The sequence below is a fragment of the Crotalus tigris genome, unplaced genomic scaffold (genome assembly GCF_016545835.1).
Source record: "Crotalus tigris isolate CLP2741 ecotype Arizona unplaced genomic scaffold, ASM1654583v1 scf7180000023583.536487, whole genome shotgun sequence".
In the NCBI taxonomy this organism is placed as follows: Eukaryota; Metazoa; Chordata; class Lepidosauria; order Squamata; family Viperidae; genus Crotalus; species Crotalus tigris.
Window position 1 is genome coordinate 471844 of NW_024100058.1, and position 12998 is coordinate 484841.

Here is a 12998-nt window from a genome sequence, read left to right on the forward strand (position 1 = left end):
CCAGGACCCTTTCAGACCATAGTCCTGTGTGGATGGAGCTATACTTGGAAGATGGGAACAGAAGGCCTTGGAGACTTAATGAGAATTTGTTTACCCGGGGAGAGTTTGTACAAAGATGTAAAGAGTATTTAAGGGAGTTTTTTTCTTTAAATATGAATAAGGGTACATCGATGCCCATGGTCTGGGACGCCAGTAAGGCATATATGAGGGGAATTTTAATTCATTTAAATAAAGTTTCTAGGGATGAAAGGATACAAAGACGTAGAGAAATAGAAGATGAGATTAAAATAAAAGAAGAAGCGCTTGCTCTTAATCCAACTGATAATAACTTAAAGGTTTCTATAAAGATGCTTAGGGAACAATTTAATATGTTGATAGCAGATCAGGTGGCTACCAATTTGCGTTATATGAGACATAATACTTTTTGTAATATGAATAAGCCTGGGAGGTGGTTGGCTTATCAGTTACGAAAGAAACAGAAGGCTAGGATTATAGACAAAGTAGAATATAAAGGTACTGAGGTTTTTTTGCAAAATTTGATTAAAAAGAGTTTTTTAGATTTTTACACAAAACTATACTCAAGTGATAATATAAAGGGAATGGATATAGATAAATATTTACAATCAGTACATTTTCTTAAATTTTCTGAGAAACAGCAAAATGGGATGAATTGTTTAATTACTGTCGAGGAAATTGGCTTAGCTATCAAGCAGTTAAAAGTGGGAAAGTCCCCAGGAACAGATGGATTGACGTCGACGTATTATAAAAATTTATATGAAGAAATGTTGGAGCCATTAAAGGAGCTTTTTAATAGTATCTTGCTGGGAGCACAAGTTCCTCCTTCTTGGAAAAGAGCGTTTATATCATTGATTCTGAAGGAAGATCAAGATCTTACATAGCCTAAGAATTATAGGCCGATATCATTATTAAATGTAGATTACAAGATTTTTACAAAAATTTTGGCAAATAGATTAATGCAGGTTATGAAGGATTTGATTCACAGTGATCAATCAGGATTCATAACAGGGCGATACATGAAATATAATGTTAGACAAATTATTAACTTAATTGAGTATTTGGATAAGAACAATCAGATTCCTGTGGCTCTTATATTTTTGGATGCTGAAAAAGCCTTTGATCAATTAGATTGGCAATTCTTATTCTTACTGGTAGAGAAAATGAATTTTGGGGATAATTTTTTACATGCACTTAAAGCTATATATCAGCAACAATCTGCTCAAATTGTTGTTAATGGGGGATTGACCGAGACTTTTAATATTGAAAAAGGGACAAGACAAGGATGTCCATTATCTCCATTGTTATTTGTTTTTGTTTTTTTAATTTATTGTTTTATTTTCATTACAATCATAAGAAAAAAAATTCAGATACATAACAAGTTAAAATACAACACACAAATTCCGGCATTGCTCACCCATTTCCCCCCAAGTCGCATCCCCCTCTCATCTCTTCACTTCCCCCTTCCTTCTACTTCCTCACTCTCCTCCTCTCCTCCCTCTCTCCTCCATCTTTTTACTTGCTTATCCCTCTCCTCTTCTTCTCAATCAGATGCGGTCTAGGGGGAAATGCCCGAGCAATCCTCTATCACCAAAAAAAAGAAAGAAAAAAAATCTTAAAAATATAAAACTATTCCTACTTATCTGAACTATTGAACATACTACCCATACTCTCCCCTATCCCTTCCCCCCACCCCCTTCTCCCCCCGGCTTCCCAGAGCTCAGTACAGGGTTACACCCAAAAAAAAAAACCAACTAAACATAATCAACTTAGATTTACTACTAATACAATAACCAAAATCATAATAACCCTTAACTCTCTGCAAAGAATCAACAATAATCAAGAGCATAAAGATAAGAAAAAATGAGTATAAATTACGAGCTTTTGCGGATGATTTGGTTTTGATTTTGGAACAACCGATTAGAGCAGTTGATTGTCTATTAGAATACAGTATGAAAAAGTTTCTGGTTTTAAAGTCAATAACTATAAGACTAAGATATTATCTAAGAATATGTTAGCCAATGACAAGGAAAGTTTGGTTAAAGCCACAGGTTTCCAGATGGTGAAAAAGGTTAAATATCTGGGAGTATATTTAACTGTCTCAAATGGAAAATTGTATAAAAATAATTCTGAATTACTATGGGCAAAAGTGCAAAAGGATTTAAATGACTGGAAAAAACTGCAATTGTCACTGTTGGGGAGAATTTCAGCTGAAAATATGAATGTTCTACCAAAGTTTCTTTTCTTGTTTCAGATGATACCTATTTTAAAAAAAGATGTAAATTTGGAGGAATGGCAGAAGAGTATCAATAAATTCATTTGGGCTGGGAAAAAACCAAGGGTTAAGTTTAAGATTTTGCAAGATGCCTGAGAAAAAGGATGACTTAAAGCATCTAACTTGAAATTATATTATGATGCAACCGCCTTAACTTGGATAAGTGATTGGCTTAATTTAACAAATAAGGATATTCTTGTTCTTGAAGGGTGGGATTTAATGTATGGTTGGCATGCATATTTAATTTTTAATAAGAAAGTGGACCGGGCTTTCAAATCACATATTTTGAGGAGTGCCTTACTTCGAGTTTGGAAAAAGTATTATTATAGGTTAAACTATAAAATACCTATCTGGGGGATTCCTAGACATGCAATTGAGGGGATTTCTAAGGGGATGAATTTTGATAAAATTTCGTATAAAGAATTATTAACTTGGTCAGGTTCGGATTGGCATTTAAAATCTCTAGATGTATTAAGGCAAGAAAATATTCTACAGTCATGGTTTCAATATTTACAAATAGTGGACAGGTGGACTGTAGATAAAAAAGAAGGAATAACACTAGAAGATGGAAATCTGGTTATTCAGATTAAAGATCAGAGTCAGGTCCATATAAAAAGAATTTACAATGCTTTAATAGAATTAGACTCTGAAACAGAATTGGTTAAAGACTGTATGATTAAATGGGCTCAGAATATCCAGGATCCGATCCCATTGGATTTATGGGAGACAATTTGGATTAGAAATGTTAAATTTACACAAGCTCAAAATTTGAGGGAAAATTTTTATAAAATGTTTTACAGATGACATTTAGATCCTAAAAAATTATCTTGTATGTATCCAAATTTACAGCCCAAATGTTGGAGATGTGGTAATATGGATGCGACATATTTTCATGTTTGGTGGAATTGTAAAAAGGTAAAGGCTTTTTGGATTATGATTTGGTAGAACATTCAAAAATTTTTAAAAGGAAGATAAAGTTCACCCCTCAGTTATTCCTATTGGGTATCTTTGTGGATTTAAATGACAAAGAAACTACTTTAATGTTGAATTTATTAACTGCAGCAAGGTTATTAGTAGGCTTGTATTGGAAGAAGGACTCGTTGCCTACTTTAGAAGAATGGATATTTAAAGTTTCTAACTTTGCAGAAATGGCAAAAATTTCTGCTTATTTGAAGGATCATGCACAAGAAAAATATATTATTGTATGGAGAAGATGGATAGATTATATTCAGAAAAAATATGGGACTATAAAGTTTCATTTATTTTATGAGTAAATTTTATAGTAACTGTTGTAGAGATTTGTTTATATGACTTAATTTAACGGGAGTTAAAGGTTAAGTATGATGTGTTTTTCCCTTTTTTTTCTTTTTTCTTTCTTTTTTATTATTGTTAACTTTCTTATTAATAACCCTGTACTCTGCTCTGGGAAGCGAGGGGGAGAGGGTTGAGGGTGGGTGGATGGGTGAGTGGGTGGTAATGATAATATAGACATGGTAAATGCTTGGGCATTTTCCCTATGCTGCGCTCATGTGTGTGAGAGGGATGAGAGGGGAGGAAGGAGTAGGGAGGAAGTAGGATGGTTAGAGGAGAAGGGGAGGGGAAGAGAGTAGGAGGGGAGGAGAGAAAGAGGAGGGAAGTAGGGAAGGTTTAGAGAGGGTGGACGCAGCCTGGGGAGAATGGGCAGGCAGTACCAATGGTTAGGAATTTATTTTAATTGTATTTTGTATGAATAAATGGAAAATAAAAACTTTTTAATAAAAAAAGAAGTATAGGACATTGTAAAAATATATGTTTTAAAGAATATATGTTTATATTGTCTTTATTACATCTCCAACAAAATGCAGTTCTAGGCAATCCTTTTCTGTACAGATGTAATGGAGTCCAATAAATTCTAAATATATATATTTTTATTGTATAATTCATAGTTTAGGGTCCATTGACACTCTAGCCATAAAAAATAAAACATCTCTCATTGTCTAAGCAAGAAAGAAAGTTCTAATTCTTTATTCTACCCATCTTTTAATGTCTATATGTCAGATTGATTTGTTGATAACAAATATCTATAAAAACCAATAGAAGTGTGTGTTTTTTAGATGTAAAAGGTTTAACTAGTAGTTCTAATATCTTAGGGTTTTCAGATGCTAAAAATGCTGCTGGTCCAAACGATGTTGTTAATAATTGTTTTAGCTGTAAATATTGCCATTGTGTAACTTCAGATAGATGATATTCATCTTTCAAGACAGCACATATTAAAAAATCATCAGTTATCAATTGATCCAAACTCAATATCTTTTTTGGGTAACTGAGTTGGAAAAAAAATATGTTAGATACAATTGCATATATTGTTGAATAGATAATAACAATGGAAAATCTCCAAGATATTTTTAATTGTATTTGTATGTATGTGAGAGAGAGGGAGACTGAGTTAGTGAGTGAGTGAGTGACAGAGCGAGAGAGACACAAAAGAGACACATACACACAGAGACAGATTTAAACTATGGGCATATACAATATACATGAAATACTCCAGCTATTGAAGGGAAAATTTCTGCAGTGTTAAAGGACTTGTAAAATTGAACAATGCAGTGTACTCACACTTGGTGTTAAACCAAGTAAAGAATTAGAATAGGTTAATTCATCTTGGAAAACAAAACTATTAAAAAAGCAGCAGAACTCAATTTCTACAATATTTCTCACTGCACCCCCATGTGTTGAAAGAAAACCATCAGTAAAAATAGATTAAAGTCCCACTGAAATGTCACTCAGCACAGAAAAGAAAATGGCAAGAATAAAGCCATTTGCTTAGCCTTAAGACAATGAGTGAAGACTAAAACATGCCACAACATATCAATGCTGACATCAACTATTCGTTATTTTTCCTAGAAGATAATGACAATTAAAAAAGCATCCAGATAGGGTCAATAAGGGAAAGTATGGACTATCTTGTTCTTAGGAACCAGAATATATTAGTGCATCTGGCAAGCCTATAAACAAGAGTTTAAAAATTATGAGAAAAGGCCAGTGCATCAATGATGGTGATTTATCTCATTAAATTTTATTTTTTCTACATGTCTACCTTATTTTTAAAAGAAGTTAACATAAATCAGTGCATCATCACTCATTAAGCCAACAATACAATGTCCTGAATAGGAGAAGTTTTAATAGAGGAAGGTTCCATATTGATTGTCCATATTTAAAACAAAAGGTATTATTTTATATCATAGTCATTAAAATAAAGTCTTTGTTTCAAATTACCGTTTAGCCTTCAGTGGAGAAGCACTTATTTCTAGAGCATACAGAGTTAATTAGGAAATGTGTGGCCACAAGATGTAGTGGTAGCTACCAGTTCAGAAGGATTTAGAGGGGATTAATCAAATCCATGGGGATAGAACTATCTATGTAATTGTGGCTAAAAGGAATGTCCATATTGATAGGGACTATGTCAGACAATATTAATTTATTCTGGTGGTTTACCAAAGGGTATGTTTTTGAGCTCCATGAAAATCACGATATTAAATTAGGTGGATGCTTGATCAAACAGAATTTTTCTAATGTTCATCAGATTTTTTGATGATCAAAACCAAGCCATTATCTTTATGCTATCACAAAGAAGGAATAAATTATATAAATGTTGACTTCTATGAACTACTATTTAGTATTCTGACAAATAATGTAATGTCCAATATTGCCTTGATTGTAGTGAGCTGGTTAATTACAGGTTATATCTTTCCCAGTGAAAAAAGATATCAAAATTCTTAGCCTTGCTCCCATAAAGATACTTTGAAGGGACCAATCATATTATCCCTTATTATGCATAAATTGTATAATTATTTTCCCTCACTCTGGTTGACAATCCAATTTGGAAAAGGAGAAGAGACACTGACTTATACTGTGGGGCATTTAAATGGTTACTAAACTTTCAAGATACCTTTTAGTCATGAGCTGCTATTGTAATGGTCAGAAATTGACATGTCGAAAGCTTTTGCTGTTAATTCAATAATCCCTTCCCAAATGATGTGATTTTGCAATTTCAGCAATAAAATCCAAGACATTTTCATTCTGAAATTGGAATGAATGTTCCATGCTATTCACATCAGGATGGAGAAGTGTCAGGGTTCATAATTTGTGCTTCTACTGGATCATGCCTATATACATCTTAGATTCCAAAGGACCAGCCAAGACTTCATCTATGCATTTGACTTTGGAGGAGTAGAGCAGAACAAAAGAGAAAATATGGGAAAGAACAAATCCCAAGGGTTACCAAGTCCTACTAGTGCAGAAGAATTACTTAGATTCTTTTCCTTTCTTTATATTTTGGGCCTTTTTTCTTCTGTATTCCTGCCAAGAGGATAAAATGGGGAAAGGAAAAGCTACCTCTGATGGCACAACCTCCATATTCAGTCTTTTTTTTTTCATTTATTTGTTTATGTATAGCCTTCTATCCTCCAGCTACTTATATTTTTCTTCTGGCTGCTTATATTTTTCTTCCTGCCAGAATCTATGGAGATTCTCAATCATCAAGGCCATGGTTATCCCAAAGGTGATTTTCAAAAGACTGGACTTTCTCAGTTTATTTCTTGAAAACATTTCACTTCTCATCCAAGAAGTTTCTTCAGTTCTGAAGTCAGAAAGTCCAGTTGCCTTTTGAAAACTCCCTGCCAAAGGGTTTTTTTACTTTGCTTTTTTCCTTATAATTCTTCTATTGTATGCTCTCCCAATATATACAATAGATATATGCCTGCATATTATAATTATTATTCTTAGTCTTATACAGGGATGGTATATTTCTAATGTTGTATTATACAAATAGTATAATAGCGAGCATACTGTTTAGAGTGAGCATTGGGTCAACATAAATCAGGCAGAAATCCATATAGCTTGTTTCTCAGGGTTCCTTTTTTCAGAATTATTGTCATTGAATTTTCTAATTCCACTTTCTTCAAGGATATCTTTATGAAAGACTTCACGTGCTTGTGTAGAAGGAGGAGTGGCAGAACCTGGGGGCAGAGTTAAAAGACGGATCAGCCTAGGCTCCCTATATATTCCTATGACCAGGTCCACTTGCAGCTACTGTATATAGGGATTCTAGGCTGATCCCTCTTTTAACTCAGCCTCCAGGTTCTGCTAGTCTTTCTCCTATATCTTGTACTTTTCTGGTTTCTGACTGGACAGATCCTTCCCTAGACTGAGCTTCACCAAATGTCTGTGAAGGGAATATCATTCATCAATTTGTAATATCATACAAGGCACAACAAAGTCTTTACAGCTTTGTGTGGTACTTAAGTGATTAATTTCCAATTTGCTGACTTTTTGAAGAACAAAAGGAAATTGGAATGAGCTTAATGCTATCATCTTAAACTGAACGTTTAAGGTTTATTATGGATTTTTTTAAGAGATTCGGGTTTTCAGGTCTAGAGATGGATGAACTGATAGTGCTGTTTATTTCAATTCGTCTTGATTCCTCATTTTGCTTGCTTTATCTGTTTTATGCTTATGTTTTATGTTATAAGGTTCTTATAACAATATTTACACGTTTTTGTATATATTTCTCCTCATCTACCTATTTCTATATGCAATTTTCATTAATATAACCATTCTGTAAAAACATTTGTCTAAGAGAAAGCTTTCATATGCTATTTTTACTAATATATCACCACTATGTGCTTTTTCTCATAATATATGCATTTTATACATTGGAGAAAAACAAATGTGAAAGTAGAAATGTTAGTACATCTTGCTTTACATATTGATTCAAAATATGAAAATAGATAATTTGGCAAAGCAACACAAACCAAATCAATTTCTCCCCATCATTAAACAGAACCTATTGATAAAATGTATTGATAAGATAATGCTGAGTTCTTAAAACAGATCCCCCAGTATCACTCTCCTTCTGTCTTTCCCAAGTACTGTAAAATGTATATACTGATGTCTTAACTATAGCCTCAAAGAAGCAGCTAATCCTTATAGTTTAGAAGCACCCACATGAGTTAAGAATACAGATATCTTGAAAAAGCAAATAGCATACAGATAGGAGTGGTGGTTTTCAGATAGATAATAAAGATGCAAGGAAATGAACAATTTGTTGATTAAATGCATATTCAAGGGCTTGCAACTTGCATAAAGGTTGGATATATCTCTGACACTGTATCCATGTATGAGGAAATACCAGTGACATCACTGTGGTTTCTACTGAACACAGAGTTTAGAAACCCAGCTTTGGTAATCACTTTCTTCACTGTATTTGAAAAGGTAGAGAAACAAGCAAAATCCCTTTTTCAAACCCAATAACTACATTAATCTAGGCAACAGCTAGATGGCTAAAGTAGATATAAAAACCTCTGACTCCTTCTTGTCCCTGGTGATTGATAAGTCAACTGATTAATGATAATCATCTTGTAGGTTAACATTCCTTTGGGATGCATATATATATATATATATATATATATATATATATATATATATATATTCAATCAGATAAAAATAAAGAGCTCTGGGATGTAAGGTAAAAGGCTTTTTTATTAATTGCTGAGCTTTCATTAACAACTTGTTAACATCATCAGAACAAAAGGCTAAATGAGAAGGGAGGAGTATGCGCATAAATTTACATAACAGTTAAACAACGGTTGCAGTGAGGCATGTGCACATAGTGTGCTTAAGAAGCTCTTAAAGGCATAAAGCAGTCAGTCTCAAGACCATTTTCAAAAGTCGCTGTTGAAAGTTGCTTGTCAGCTGTTTGGCGCGTAGATCCAGCGTGCCTATCAGCTGTTCGGCATGAGGTTCTTAGGGCTTTGTGCTCAGTCTTGTGCTGGCTGGATTCCTTCCATGAGGTGCAGCTTGGGGGTTCATTTCGCTCTATCGCGTGCAGGAGCTGCGGGATTGGATCTGTAGGGAGAGAAAGCAGATGCCCTTGTGGGGCATGTGAATGATTTGCCTGCCCAGTCAACAAACCTCACTGTTACAATGTGATGCTGATACCAATCTTAAGGATGCCAAACACCTTGATTTCGCAGCTTCATTTGAACCAATCATTCACCACATTGAAAGCAGTGAAGACATTAAAAACACCACCAGACAATGAATATCAGGACTACTCATCAACCACAAAACACACCACATGTTACCGAAATCTGAAAGCAGAGCTTTAGAGGATCTAAGAAAAGACAAATCCATCATCATCCTCCCAGCTGATAAAGGTAGATCTAAAGTAATTTTAAATAAACATGATTATGACCATAAAATCCTTGATCTACTTAATGATAAAACTGCATACCGCATCACCAACAAGGATCCTATGACATCACTCACCAACCGACTTAACAACACTTTAAACAGACTCAAGAGGTAAAACAGAATAAAGGACGAAGACCACAGATCCATCTGACCCAGAGACACCGCCATGGGACGTATATATGGACTCCCCAAAATCCACAAGGTAGGAGTTCTTTTAAGACCTATTGTGTCTTTCAGAGGTACACCCACCTATGGCCTAGCAAAGTGGTTAAGCTTAAAACTCAAACACCTGATCAGCAACTCCCTAACCACGGTAAAATCCTCTGAAGATTTTTTGATGAAATTACGTACGTTAAAGGTTAGAGACGATGAAATCATGATCTCATTTGATGTAGTATCCCTCTTCACATCCATTCCCCAAAATCTAGCCATCTCTATTTTTAGAAACCTTCTGCAAAAAGGAGAAATACAACACCCCAATTCTCCTAGCACAGAGGACTACATACAATTACTGGGTTTCTGCCTTCAAACTTATTTTACTTACAAAGACACAACTTATGAGCAAGTGAAGGGCACACCCATGGGGTCACCCATTTCAAGCATCATCGCTGAAGCAGTACTGCAGGATCTAGAACGTGTTGTCATGGCTGATTATCAACCTAGTTTTTGGGTTAGGTATGTGGACGACACCTTTGCAGTCATTAAGCGATGTGATACCACCAAATTCTTACAGAAACTGAATTCATTCCATCCAGACATCCAATTTACAGCAGAAGAGGAGGACAACAACACCTTACCCTTCCTGGATGTCTTGGTCCATCGCCTTCCAGATGGCAACCTATCAACCACCATCTATAGCAAAACCACTCACACTGATAGAATTCTCCACTACCAAAGCAATCACCCTATATCGCATAAAATCAGCTGTTTAAGAACTTTATTCAAAAGAATCAAGACCCACTGCAGCACAGAAACAGCAAAATCTAAAGAGAAAGCATATCTTCTCAGCATATGCAAACAAAATAATTACCCACCAAGTTTCATTAAACGTTGCTGCAAAGATAAGACACCACACTCAAACTACAATGCTCCAACTAATACAACTTGGGCAACAATCCCATACATCAATGGAGTCTCAGAAGCAACCACCAGGATCCTTGCCCCATACAATATCAACATAGCACACAAACCTAACCAAACATTACATTCCCAGTTGATGCGACCCAAAGAACCATTACCAACCAGTGATTTGTCCTCTATCATATACAAGATCAACTGCAACACATGCCAATGTAACTACATTGGAGAAATATCAAAAAGACTTAAAACCAGAATACATGAGCATATCTTGGCAATAAGAAGACAAGAACAACGCTCCCAAGTCTGGACCCATATAGCTGAACATGGCCACACTTTCAACTTTAAAGGAGCAGAAGTCATTGCTCATGATTCCACCAAAGGAGGCTGTCTTTTAAAAGAAGCTTGGTTTTTAGACTGTCATTCTATTAATAGACACATAGACCTACTACCTCCTTACCAAACTCTAAAAAGACATTTACAAAAACATAAAATACCTAAACACTTCAACCCAACCAATAATAACACAAAAACACCACCCCACCCACTTATCAAACCCCAAACCAACACAATAGATATCCTTTCTACAACACAATCTTTTTCATCAAACCTAAGTAAAGAATATAACTCTAACACAACCATGACAACTCACACAACCAACACACCACATTCTGATATTCTCACACACAGAATCAACAACCCCCCTGACCACAACATCCAGGACATAAACATCCAAAACACAAATCCTGCAAACTCACAAGACCCTCACACACAACAAAACATACACACATAACACCTAAGTAACAACAGAATATTAAGATCAAGACCAAAAGTCCCCCCTGCAATGAAATATGATTTATCACATTCAATGGAACAAAATATTACAGCCCAATTCCCAAACACCACAAAACCACCCACAACTAATAAGCATAACAAATGACCACACACAAACATTTCAAATGACCATACCCAATTAATCACACACACACAGCAACCCTACACCAAAGAAACTATACAAGAGGCTGGCTATTTTAACAGAGACGATTTCACACTTCCTAAAAAGGGGGAGCGAGGGCAGGCAAATCATTCACATGCCCCATGAGGGCATCTGCTTTCTCTCCCTACAGATCCAATCCCACAGCTCCTGCACGTGATAGAGCGAAACGAACCCCCAAGCTGCACCTCACGGAAGGAATCCAGTCGGCACAAGACTGAGCACGAAGCCCTAAGAACCTCACATCGAACAGCTGATAGGCGCACTGGATCTATGCGCCAAACAGCTGACAAGTGCGACTTTTAAAAATGGTCTTGAGACTGACTGCTTTATGCCTTTAAGAGCTTCTTAAGCACGCTATGAGCACATGCCTCACTGCAACCATTGTTTAACTGTTATGTAAATTTATGTGCATACTCCCCCCTTCTCATTTAGCCCTTTACTCTGATGATGTTAACAGGTTGTTAATGAAAGCTTAGCAATTAATAAAAAAGCCTTTTAACTTACATCCTAGAGCTCTTTATTTTTATCTGATTGATTTTAAATGTCCATACCCGGGATTCCAATATTCAAAATTATCAAAGACATATATATGTATGTATGTATGTATATGTATGTATCTCTCTCTCTGTCTCTCTCTCTTCCACCCACCCACACATATACATATTCTAGGATTGCATCTTGTATATTCCAGGGCTTCTTCATTTTTACATTGTCCTAGCAGCAGCACAACCACTTTGATGTGCTATAAGGACACACTATGAAGATAGCAAAATTTAGGATGATAAGAAACTGACCCAGCTCTGGAATTGAAGAAAAGAAAGGCAAAGGCAATTTTTCAGATGAGCCCACTTTGCACACACAAATTAATATGAAGCCCCAATCTTTAAAAAAAATGCCTCCAAAGCCCAAACAATTAAAAGTGTCAGAATTGTCAAAAGTCCTAATTAGTAACAATTCACAATGAGAAATTTGTTCATTCCTTCTCCACCACATTGTATTATTTTTGTCTCATATGAGGTATAGTTCTGAGGACTCAGATCACACAAAAGAATGAGAACTGAAGCACTTTCTGAAAAGCAAGTTTGCACAGGAGGTTCCACATGGCATTTGTTAACCTTGCAGCAGACATCCTAAATTATCATTAAGATGAGTTCTGTTGTGATGGTGTATCTGCCAAACATCAGTTCCTGAACAGATTCTCATTCCATTTGGTGATTTCCTATGGGACCTTTATTATTCTTCTGATGTACAGTAACTCGATAAACCTTAATTTAACACCTGTATATCATTATTTAACCTTTATAGAATAGTACAAGTATGCCAGTGTTTTTTTAATGATAGAGTACTTGCCAGTGGTTGAGGCAGATTAATCAGGTATATTTTTCTACAATATCACATTGT